Genomic DNA, 12,863 nt, shown 5'->3' on the forward strand with positions numbered 1-12,863 from the left:
AGGCTTCGAAGGCCTAACATAATAAATTGGGCTGGCTGTAGGCAATTTAAAATTGGTTCCAGGGGTACACGGGCAGCAGTGGTCTGGTCAGTGGAGGCCTAGTGGAAGGAGGGACCGCAGACAGGCTTCGAAGGCCTAACATAATAAATTGGGCTGGCTGTAGGCAATTTAAAATTGGTTCCAGGGGTACACGGGCAGCAGTGGTATGGTCAGTGGAGGCCTAGTGGAAGGAGGGACCGCAGACAGGCTTCGAAGGCCTAACATAATAAAATTGGACAGGCTGTAGGCACTTTATAATTGGTTCCAGGGGTACACGGGCAGCAGTAGACAGGTCAGTGGAGGCCTAGTGGAAGGAGGGACCGCAGACAGGCTTCGAAGGCCTAACATAATAAAATTGGACAGGCTGTAGGCACTTTATAATTGGTTCCAGGGGTACACGGGCAGCAGTAGACAGGTCAGTGGAGGCCTAGTGGAAGGAGGGACCGCAGACAGGCTTCGAAGGCCTAACATAATAAAATTGGACAGGCTGTAGGCACTTTATAATTGGTTACAGGGGTACACGGGCAGCAGTAGACAGGTCAGTGGAGGCCTAGTGGAAGGAGGGACCGCAGACAGGCTTCGAAGGCCTAACATAATAAAATTGGGCTGGCTGTAGGCAATTTAAAATTGGTTCCAAGGGGTACACGGGCAACAGTGGTCTGGTCAGCGGAGGCCGATTGTAATGAGTGTCTGCCAGTTAGTAGTCCAAAACAATAAATAAATGTGAATGTCTCGCATTAAAACAAAATGAAAACACTAAAGGGTGCAATCATTAGGTACAGGGGTGGGATCCTCTGCGTAGTTTCAGACCTACTAATTTGGCGCAAAGTATTTACTTTGGTAAATAGAGGACACTGCCCCTGACTATGTTAAGTACCATCATACATGTCAACACAATGGTATTGTCAGTGGCAGGAATGGAAGGATGTCAGCGCATAGACTAAACATTGGTGCAAGTGTGAGAGATAGCTGTGGAAGTGGTAGAGCAATGTTTGACCTGGGGGTGGGTGAACTCTCTTGTGGCCGACGGTACAGGCCCAGGGCCCCTCATGTTACAACAGTGTGTCTGACGTTGGGTGCGCACCACCACCGCCAGAGACACTTTATTGTACTATGAGGGACCCAGTGGCAGTGCTGTCGACCAGAAACGGGCACACCCACCTCTTCAGACAAACAGCACTCTCACGGGTGCTTGCGCCAAGTCGCGATACCATGGCCCCGTGTGGGGAGTTTGGCCATTTAGGGAGGTGTAGACATGTCGTATGCTGGACAATCAGCTGCAGCAAATTAAGACATTAGAAAAGTAATTCACAGTAGTCCACAGGCAAGAGCTTTTCATAGGAAAGCTATGTGTCGGCCAGGCAAGGTGGGGCAAAAGAATTCGAAATCCAGTTGTGGTTCATTTTAATGAATGTTAGATCATCAACATTTTGGGTAGCCAGACGAGTCCTTTTTTCAGTTAATATTGAACCTGCAGCACTGAATACTCTTTCTGATGGGACACTAGCTGCTGGGCAAGCAAGCTCCTGCAATGCATATTCTGCCAATTCTGGCCAGGTGTCTAATTTTGATGCCCAGTAATCAAATGGGAATGACGGTTGAGGGAGAACATCGATAAGGGATGAAAAATAGTTTGTAACCATACTGGACAAATGTTGTCTCCTGTCACTTTCAATTGATGCAGCAGTACCTGTCCTGTCTGCGGTCATAGCAAAATCACTCCACAACCTGGTCAGAAAACCCCTCTGTCCAACGCCACTTCTGATGTGTGCACCCCTAACACTCCTGGTCTGCTGCCCCTGGAGCTCGTGTGAGAACGATCACGGGCGCTGTGTGCTGGGAATGCCTGAAGCAAACGGTCAACAAGAGTTGATTGTTTGGTTGCTAATATTAGTTCCAAGTTCTCATGTGGCATAATATTTTGCAATTTGCCTTTATAGCGAGGATCAAGGAGGCAGGCCAACCAGTAATCGTCATCGTTAATCATTTTAGTAATGCGTGTGTCCCTTTTGAGGATACATAAGGCATAATCCGCCATGTGGGCCAAAGTTCCAGTTGTCAAATCTGCGGTTGTGATTGGTTGAGGGGCAGTTTCAGGCAAATCTACGTCACTTGTGTCCCTCAAAAAACCAGAACCCGGCCTTGCCACGCAACCAATTTCCAGTGCCCCCGGGAAAGCTTCCTCATTAAAAATATACTCATCCCCATCATCCTCCTCGTCCTCCACCTCCTCTTCACCCGCTAACTCATCCTGTACACTGCCCTGACCAGACAATGGCTGACTGTCATCAAGGCTTTCCTCTTCCTCTGGTGCAGACGCCTGATCCTTTATGTGCGTCAAACTTTGCATCAGCAGACACATTAGGGGGATGCTCATGCTTATTATGGCGTTGTCTGCACTAACCAGCCGTGTGCATTCCTCAAAACACTGAAGGACTTGACACATGTCTTGTATCTTCGACCACTGCACACCTGACAACTCCATGTCTGCCATCCTACTACCTGCCCGTGTATGTGTATCCTCCCACAAAAACATAACAGCCCGCCTCTGTTCGCACAGTCTCTGAAGCATGTGCAGTGTTGAGTTCCACCTTGTTGCAACGTCTATGATTAGGCGATGCTGGGGAAGGTTCAAAGACCGCTGATAGGTCTGCATACGGCTGGAGTGTAGAGGCGAACGGCGGATATGTGAGCAAAGTCCACGCACTTTGAGGAGCAGGTCGGAGAACCCAGGATAAGTTTTCAATAAGCACTGCACCACCAGGTTTAAGGTGTGAGCCAGGCAAGGAATGTGTTTCAGTTGGGAAAGGGAGATGGCAGCCATGAAATTCCTTCCGTTATCACTCACTACCTTGCCTGCCTCAAGATCTACTGTGCCCAGCCACGACTGCGTCTCTTGCTGCAAGAACTCGGACAGAACTTCCGCGGTGTGTCTGTTGTCGCCCAAACACTTCATAGCCAATACAGCCTGCTGACGCTTGCCAGTAGCTGGCCCATAATGGGACAACTGGTGTGCAACAGTGTCAGCTGCCGATGGAGTGGTTGGCCGACTGCGGTCTGTGGAAGAGCTCTCGCTTCTGCAGGAGGACGAGGAGGAGGAGGAGGGGGTGCGAACGCCTACAGCCAACTGTTTCCTAGACCGTGGGCTAGGCACAACTGTCCCGAAATTGATGTCCCCTGTGGACCCTGCATCCACCACATTCACCCAGTGTGCCGTGATGGACACGTAACGTCCCTGGCCATGCCTACTGGTCCATGCATCTGTAGTCAGGTGCACCTTTGTACTCACAGATTGCCTGAGTGCATGGACGATGCGCTGTTTAACATGCTGGTGCAGGGCTGGGATGGCTTTTCTGGAAAAAAAGTGTCGACTGGGTAGCTCGTAGCGTGGTTCAGCGTACTCCATCAGGGCTTTGAAAGCTTCGCTTTCAACTAACCGGTAGGGCATCATCTCTAACGAGATTAGTCTAGCTATGTGGGCGTTAAAACCCTGTGTACGCGGATGCGAGGATAAGTACTTCCTTTTTCTAACCATAGTCTCATGTAGGGTGAGCTGGACTGGAGAGCTGAAGATCGTGGAACTAGCGGGTGTGCCGGTGGACATGGCAGACTGAGAGACGGTTGGAGACGGTATTGTTTCCGCCGGTGCCCTAGATGCAGTATTTCCTCCTACAAAACTGGTGATTCCCTGACCCTGACTGCTTTGGGCTGGCAAAGAAACCTGCACAGATACTGCCGGTGGTGCGGAAAATGGTGGCCTTACAGTGACGGAAGGGATGTTGCGTTGCTGACTAGCTTCATTGGCCGAGGGTGCTACAACCTTAAGGGACGTTTGGTAGTTAGTCCAGGCTTGCAAATGCATGGTGGTTAAATGTCTATGCATGCAACTTGTATTGAGACTTTTCAGATTCTGACCTCTGCTTAAGCTAGTTGAACATTTTTGACAGATGACTTTGCGCTGATCAATTGGATGTTGTTTAAAAAAATGCCAGACTGCACTCTTCCTAGCATCGGATCCCTTTTCAGGAATTGCAGACTGAGCTTTAACCGTATGGCCACGCTGTCCTCCAACAGGTTTTGGCTTTGCCACGCGTTTTGGGCCAGATACGGGCCTGGCAGATGGAACCTGTTGCGATGTTGATGCCTGCTGCGACCCCTCCTCCACCTCCGCTTCAGAACTACTGCCGCCTGCACCCTGTTCCCCCAATGGCTGCCAATCGGGGTCAACAACTGGGTCATCTATAACCTCCTCTTCTAGCTCGTGTGCAACTTCGTCTGTGTCACCGTGTCGGTCGGTGGTATAGCGTTCGTGACGGGGCAACATAGTCTCATTAGGGTCTGATTGTGGATCAGTACCCTGAGAGGGCAATGTTGTGGTCTGAGTCAAAGGACCAGCATAGTAGTCTGGCTGTGGCTGTGCATCAGTGCACTCCATGTCAAAATCTATTTGTAATGGGCATGGCCTGTTAACTGTTTCACTTTCTAAGCCAGGGACGGTATGTGTAAAGAGCTCCATGGAGTAACCCGTTGTGTCGCCTGCTGCATCCTTCTCTCTTGTTGTTGTTTTTGCTGAAGAGGACAAGGAAGCAACTTGTCCCTGACTGTGAACATCCACAAACGATGCGCTGCTTTTACATTTACCAGTTTCAGAAGAGGAGGCAAAAGAGCTAGAGGCTGAGTCAGCAAGTTAAGCCAAAACTTGCTGTTGCTTCTCCGGCTTTAAAAGCGGTTTTCCTACTCCCAGAAAAGAGAGCGTTCGAGGCCTTGTGTAGCCAGACGACGAACCTGGCTCCACAGCTCCAGACTTAGGTGGAATATTTTTTTTCCCACGACCACCTGATGCTCCACTACCACTACCATCATTACCAGCTGACTATGAACGCCCACGGCCACGACCTCTTGCACCAGACTTCCTCATTGTTTTAAAAACTTAACCAAAGTAACATTATTTGTTGCTGTCAAACAACTTACACGGTGAGCTATAACTTCAGTATGATTTCGATATCCCTTTACAGGTTGGTGAGACCGCAAGGAAAATCAGGCACAATGTTACACACTCTGTTTTCTGTGGCACCAAATCACAGAGATGCCACACACGCAGGACTGTCACTCAAGCACAAATGTCAATATTAATCTCCCATTTTTTTTTTTTTCAGGGAGACTTTAGAAACAAAATAAAATAAAATGATATTTTCAGGAAGAATTTAGAAACCAAATAAAATAAAATGATTTTTTCAGGGAGAATTTAGAAACCAAAAAAAAAATAGGCTTTCTATGGCCCACTGAGTGAGAGATGGCACACACAGGATTCAGGAGTGGCACACAAGCCCAGAGGCCAATATTTATCTCCCACTGATTGATTTATTGATTTTTCAGGTAGAATTTAGAAACCAAATCAACAAAAAAATTAATAGGCTTTCTATGGCCCACTGAGTGGGAGATGGCACACACAGGAGTGGCACACAAGCCCAGAGGCCAATATTTAGCTCCCACTGATTGATTTATTGATTTTTTCAGGTAGAATTTAGAAACCAAATCAACCAAAAAAATAAATAGGCTTTCTATGGCCCACTATTTGAGAGAGAGAGATGGCACACCCAGGAGTCAAGACTGGCACACAAGCAGAAAGGGCAATATTAATCTCCCACTGATTTTTTTTTTTCAGGGAGACTTTAGAAACAAAATAAAATAAAATGATTTTTTCAGGAAGAATTTAGAAACCAAATAAAATAAAATGATTTTTTCAGGGAGAATTTAGAAACCAAATAAAAAAAAAATAGGCTTTCTATGGCCCACTGAGTGAGAGATGGCACACACAGGAGTCAGGAGTGGCACACAAGCCCAGAGGCCAATATTTATCTCCCACTGATTGATTTATTGATTTTTTCAGGTAGAATTTAGAACCCAAATCAACCAAAAAAAATAAATAGGCTTTCTATGGCCCACTATTTGAGAGAGAGATGGCACACCCAGGAGTCAAGACTGGCACACAAGCAGAAAGGGCAATATTAATCTCCCACTGATTTTTTTTTTTTTTCAGGGAGACTTTAGAAACAAAATAAAATAAAATGATTTTTTCAGGGAGAATTTAGAAACCAAATAAAAAAAAATAGGCTTTCTATGGCCCACTGAGTGAGAGATGGCACACACAGGAGTCAGGAGTGGCACACAAGCCCAGAGGCCAATATTTATCTCCCACTGATTGATTTATTGATTTTTTCAGGTAGAATTTAGAACCCAAATCAACCAAAAAAATAAATAGGCTTTCTATGGCCAACTGAGTGAGAGATGGCACACACAGGAGTCAGGAGTGGCACACAAGCCCAGAGGCCAATATTTATCTCCCACTGATTGATTTAGTGATTTTTTCATGTAGAATTTAGAACCCAAATCAACCAAAAAAATAAATAGGCTTTCTATGGCCCACTGAGTGAGAGATGGCACACACAGGAGTCAGGAGTGGCACACAAGCCCAGAGGCCAATATTTATCTCCCACTGATTGATTTATTGATTTCTTCAGGTAGAATTTAGAACCCAAATCAACCAAAAAAATAAATAGACTTTCTATGGCCCACTGAGTGAGAGATGGCACACACAGGATTCAGGAGTGGCACACAAGCCCAGAGGCCAATATTTATCTCCCACTGATTGATTTATTGATTTCTTCAGGTAGAATTTAGAACCCAAATCAACCAAAAAAACAAATAGGCTTTCTATGGCCCACTATTTGAGAGAGAGAGATGGCACACCCAGGAGTCAAGACTGGCACACAAGCAGAAAGGGCAATATTAATCTCCCACTGATTTTTTTTTTTTTTCAGGGAGACTTTAGAAACAAAATAAAATAAAATGATTTTTTCAGGAAGAATATAGAAACCAAATAAAATAAAATGATTTTTTCAGGGAGAATTTAGAAACCAAATAAAAAAAAAATTGGTTTTCTATGGCCCACTGAGTGAGAGATGGCACACACAGGAGTCAGGAGTGGCACACAAGCCCAGAGGCCAATATTTATCTCCCACTGATTGATTTATTGATTTTTTCAGGTTGAATTTAGAACCAAAATCAACCAAAAAAATAAATAGGCTTTCTATGGCCCACTATTTGAGAGAGAGAGATGGCACACCCAGGAGTCAAGACTGGCACACAAGCAGAAAGGGCAATATTAATCTCCCACTGATTTTTTTTTTCAGGGAGACTTTAGAAACGAAATAAAATAAAATGATTTTTTCAGGAAGAATTTAGAAACCAAATAAAATAAAATGATTTTTTCAGGGAGAATTTAGAAACCAAATAAAAAAAAAAATAGGCTTTCTATGGCCCACTGAGTGAGAGATGGCACACACAGGAGTCAGGAGTGGCACACAAGCCCAGAGGCCAATATTTATCTCCCACTGATTGATTTATTGATTTCTTCAGGTAGAATTTAGAAACCAAATCAACCAAAAAAATAAATAGGCTTTCTATGGCCCACTATTTGAGAGAGAGAGAGATGGCACACCCAGGAGTCAAGACTGGCACACAAGCAGAAAGGGCAATATTAATCTCCCACTGATTTTTTTTTTTCAGGGAGACTTTAGAAACAAAATAAAATAAAATGATTTTTTTCAGGAAGAATTTAGAAACCAAATTAAAAAAAATGATTTTTTCAGGGAGAATTTAGAAACCAAATAAAGAAAAAATAGGCTTTCTATGGCCCACTGAGTGAGAGATGGCACACACAGGAGTCAGGAGTGGCACACAAGCCCAGAGGCCAATATTTATCTCTCACTGATTGATTTATTGATTTTTTCAGGTAGAATTTAGAACCCAAATCAACCAAAAAAATAAATAGGCTTTCTATGGCCCACTGAGTGAGAGATGGCACACACAGGAGTCAGGAGTGGCACACAAGCCCAGAGGCCAATATTTATCTCCTACTGATTGATTTATTGATTTTTTCAGGTAGAATTTAGAACCCAAATCAACCAAAAAAATAAATAGGCTTTCTATGGCCCACTGAGTGAGAGATGGCACACACAGGAGTCAGGAGTGGCACACAAGCCCAGAGGCCAATATTTATCTCCCACTGATTGATTTATTGATTTCTTCAGGTAGAATTTAGAACCCAAATCAACCAAAAAAATAAATAGGCTTTCTATGGCCCACTGAGTGAGAGATGGCACACACAGGAGTCAGGAGTGGCACACAAGCCCAGAGGCCAATATTTATCTCCCACTGATTGATTTATTGATTTTTACAGGTAGAATTTAGAACCCAAATCAACCAAAAAAATAAATAGGCTTTCTATGGCCCACTATTTGAGAGAGAGAGATGGCACACCCAGGAGTCAAGACTGGCACACAAGCAGAAAGGGCAATATTAATCTCCCACTGATTTTTTTTTTTCAGGGAGACTTTAGAAACAAAATAAAATAAAATGATTTTTTTCAGGAAGAATTTAGAAACCAAATAAAATAAAATGATTTTTTCAGGGAGAATTTAGAAACCAAATAAAAAAAAAATAGGCTTTCTATGGCCCACTGAGTGAGAGATGGCGCACACAGGAGTCAGGAGTGGCACACAAGCCCAGAGGCCAATATTTATCTCCCACTAATTGATTTATTGATTTTTTCAGGTAGAATTTAGAACCCAAATCAACCAAAAAAATAAATAGGCTTTCTATGGCCCACTATTTGAGAGAGAGAGATGGCACACTCAGGAGTCAAGACTGGCACACAAGCAGAAAGGGCAATATTAATCTCCCACTGATTTTTTTTTTTCAGGGAGACTTTAGAAACAAAATAAAATAAAATGATTTTTTCAGGAAGAATTTAGAAACTAAATAAAATAAAATGATTTTTTCAGGGAGAATTTAGAAACCAAATAAAAAAAAAAAGGCTTTCTATGGCCCACTGAGTGAGAGATGGCACACACAGGAGTCAGGAGTGGCACACAAGCCCAGAGGCCAATATTTATCTCCCACTGATTGATTTATTGATTTCTTCAGGTAGAATTTAGAACCCAAATCAACCAAAAAAATAAATAGGCTTTCTATGGCCCACTGAGTGAGAGATGGCACACACAGGAGTCAGGAGTGGCACACAAGCCCAGAGGCCAATATTTATCTCCCACTGATTGATTTATTGATTTTTTCAGGTAGAATTTAGAACCCAAATCAACCAAAAAAATAAATAGGCTTTCTATGGCCCACTGAGTGAGAGATGGCACACACAGGAGTCAGGAGTGGCACACAAGCCCAGAGGCCAATATTTATCTCCCACTGATTGATTTAGTGAATTTTTCAGGTAGAATTTAGAACCCAAATCAACCCAAAAAATAAATAGGCTTTCTATGGCCCACTGAGTGAGAGATGGCACACACAGGAGTCAGGAGTGGCACACAAGCCCAGAGGCCAATATTTATCTCCCACTGATTGATTTAGTGATTTTTTCAGGTAGAATTTAGAACCCAAATCAACCAAAAAAATAAATAGGCTTTCTATGGCCCACTGAGTGAGAGATGGCACACACAGGAGTCAGGAGTGGCACACAAGCCCAGAGGCCAATATTTATCTCCCACTGATTGATTTATTAATTTTTACAGGTAGAATTTAGAACCCAAATCAACCAAAAAAATAAATAGGCTTTCTATGGCCCACTGAGTGAGAGATGGCACACACAGGAGTCAGGAGTGGCACACAAGCCTAGGGGCCAATATTTATGTCCCAGTGATTGATTTAGTGAATTTTTCAGGTAGAATTTAGAACCCAAATCAACCAAAAAAATAAATAGGCTTTCTATGGCCCACTGAGTGAGAGATGGCACACACAGGAGTCAGGAGTGGCACACAAGCCCAGAGGCCAATATTTATCTCCCACTGATTGATTTATTGATTTTTACAGGTAGAATTTAGAACCCAAATCAACCAAAAAAATAAATAGGCTTTCTATGGCCCACTGAGTGAGAGATGGCACACACAGGGATGTCACTCTAGCAGAAATGCCAATCTTAATCTCCTACAAAAAAAAACAAAAAACAGGGACTGTCCTACAATTACTATTTCCCTGCAGTAATCTCAGCCAGGTATGGCAGGCAGCAATAAGGAGTGGACTGATGCACAAATTAAATAAAAAGTGTGGACAAACAAAAAAGATAGCTGTGCAGAAAGGAAGGAACAAGAGGATTTGTGCTTTGAAAAAAGCAGTTGGTTTGCACAGCGGCGTACACACAGCAATGCAGCTATCAGGGAGCCTTCTAGGGCAGCCCAATGAGCTACAGCGCTGAGAAAAAAAAAAAAAAAGTAGCTTCCACTATCCCTGCACACCGAAGGTGGTGTTGGACAGTGGAAATCGCTACAGCACAAGCGGTTTGGGGGTTAATGGACCCTGCCTAACGCTATCCCTGCTTCTGACGAAGCGGCAGCAACCTCTCCCTAAGCTCAGATCAGCAGCAGTAACATGGCGGTCGGTGGGAACACCTCTTTATAGCCCCTGTGACGCCACAGACAGCAAGCCAATTACTGCAATGCCCTTCTCTAAGATGGTGGGGACCAGGACCTATGTCATCACGCTGCCCACACTCTGCGTTCACCTTCATTGGCTGAGAAATGGCGCTTTTCGCGTCATTGAAACGCGACTTTGGCGCTAAAGTCGCGTACCGCATGGTCGACCCCGCACAGGGGTCGGGTCGGGTTTCATGAAACCCGACTTTGCCAAAAGTCGGCGACTTTTGAAAATGAATGACCCGTTTCGCTAAACCCTACGTTGTCCTCCATGAAATTAGGAGTATAACCACAACATTTTTAGATTCTCCATAAATATGAATGCTCAGATCAGCTGAATAAGCATATTACTGCCATAGCAAGAGGATGAAACACCATCAGCCTCAGTGTCCTGCTTTCAACACCAATAACACTGGTCTACAAAAAATATATATATTTTTCTGGCATGGACTTTAAGAACAGTGTTAGACTAATTTGAGGGTGCTGAAGTCAAATCTGATCTTATAATTTCTCTATCACAACATGTTTTTGCGCTACAGGTATATTGCCCATTTTCAAGAATTCCATGATAAATATAAGTAGTGTATGAAAAGTACCGGTTTATATGGTTCACTAAGGTAAATTTAGTTTTCATTTAGGCTCCCAATAAATGTGAGAATATCTTTGTTTTCTTTGAACATGCATAACTCCCATTTGTTATGATAACACCCTTGTTTTCTGTGCTACTGGGACAGGAGAGCTACAGCAGAGCATTGGGTGAAAACTGAATGGCCTCAGCGACAGAGTTTGGCATCTGGCGATAAGAATGTCATCGATGATCCTCTAGTGGATAGGAAGGACATTGTCTTTCCTCCCTTACACATAAAACTTGGATTGATGAAGCAGTTCATCAAAGCTCTCAATCACAGTGGAGAATGCTTTAACTATATATGTTCAACTTTTCCTGGTCTTAGTGAAGAGAAGAAAAAGGCTGGAATATTTGATGGACCTCAAATAAGAACACTTATGAGAGACCCAAATTTTATCACATCAATGAATGAGACAGAAGAAAGAGCTTGGAATGCATTTTGTAATGTGGTGCAGAATTTTCTAGGGAATAAGAAAGCAGACAACTATGAAGAGATTGTGGAAGAGCTACTAATGAGTCTACAAAATCTTGGATGTAGAATGAGTATCAAGATTCACTATTTACACAGCCATTTGGACTTTTTTCAAGAGAAACTTGGGGATGTGAGCGAGGAACAAGGGGAGCGTTTTCATCAGGACATTAAAACAATGGAAGAACGGTATCAAGGCCGGTGGGACTCACATATGATGGCTGACTATTGCTGGAGCTTGATGAGAGACAACCCTAAAGCTGTACATCACAGATCAGCCAAGAAAAGAAAGTTCAAATAACTGCCATTTGTCATTCATCTGTGTGCCATATATACCGTATATAAATCGAGTATAAGCCGAGATTTTCAGCCTACTCTTTTGGGCTGAAAGTCCCCCCTCTCGGCTTATACTCGAGTCATACCCGGGGTCGGCAGGGGAGGGGGAGCGGGGGCTGTGAAATTATACTTACCTACTCCCGGCACGGTCCCTGCACGTCCCTGCTTCTTCCAGTGCTGCAGTTACTTCCTGTACTGAGTGGTCACATGGTACCGCTCATTACAGTAATGAATATGCGGCTCCACCTCCCATAGAGGTGGAGCCACATATTCATTACTATAATGAGCGGTAACGATGACCGCTCAGTACTGGAAGAATATGCAGCGTCGGGGAGCAGACCTGCAGCGACGGTGCCAGGAGCAGGTAAGTATGATGGGGGGCAGTGTGCGATACTCACCTGCTCCTCGTGCCACTGGCGGCGCCGCTGTGTCTTCTGCGTCCTCTGCAGTGACGCTCAGGTCAGACGGCGTGGTGACGTGATTAGTGCGTGCCGCCCTCTTCCTGAACGTCGGTGCAGAGGATGGGAAGACACAGCGGCGGAAAGCGGTGGAACGGGAAAGGTGAGTATGTAATTTTTTTATTTTTTTTTAATCGCAGCAACAGCTTTTGGGCCAAATATCTGTATAGAGCATGTTATGTGGCCATGTGCAGCATTATATGGGGCAAATGTCTGTATGGGGCATCATATCCGTTCATGTGCAGCATTATATGGGGGAAAATGTCTGTATGGGGCATCTTATCCAGCCATGTGCAGCATTATATGGGGGCAAATGCCTGTATGGGGCATCTTATCCAGCCATGTGCAGCATTATATGGGGGCAAATGTCTGTATGGGACATCTTATCAGGCCATGTGCAGCATTATATGGGGGCAAATGTCTGTATGGGACATCTTATCAGGCCATGTGCA

General features: G+C 44.2%; 1 long non-coding RNA gene across 1 annotated transcript in view; it reads left to right on the plus strand.

The window, feature by feature from the left end:
• LOC138657893 (uncharacterized) overlaps window positions 1-12,027 on the plus strand; it is a 53,113-nt gene extending 41,086 nt beyond the window's left edge. The window contains exon 3 of the long non-coding RNA XR_011317243.1: window positions 11,255-12,027. This is a non-coding gene — a long non-coding RNA (uncharacterized lncRNA). The remainder of the gene's footprint in view (window positions 1-11,254) is intronic.
• The last annotated feature ends 836 nt before the right edge of the window (window positions 12,028-12,863 follow it).

Source organism: Ranitomeya imitator, chromosome 1, assembly GCF_032444005.1.
Source record: "Ranitomeya imitator isolate aRanImi1 chromosome 1, aRanImi1.pri, whole genome shotgun sequence".
Lineage (NCBI taxonomy): Eukaryota > Metazoa > Chordata > Amphibia > Anura > Dendrobatidae > Ranitomeya > Ranitomeya imitator.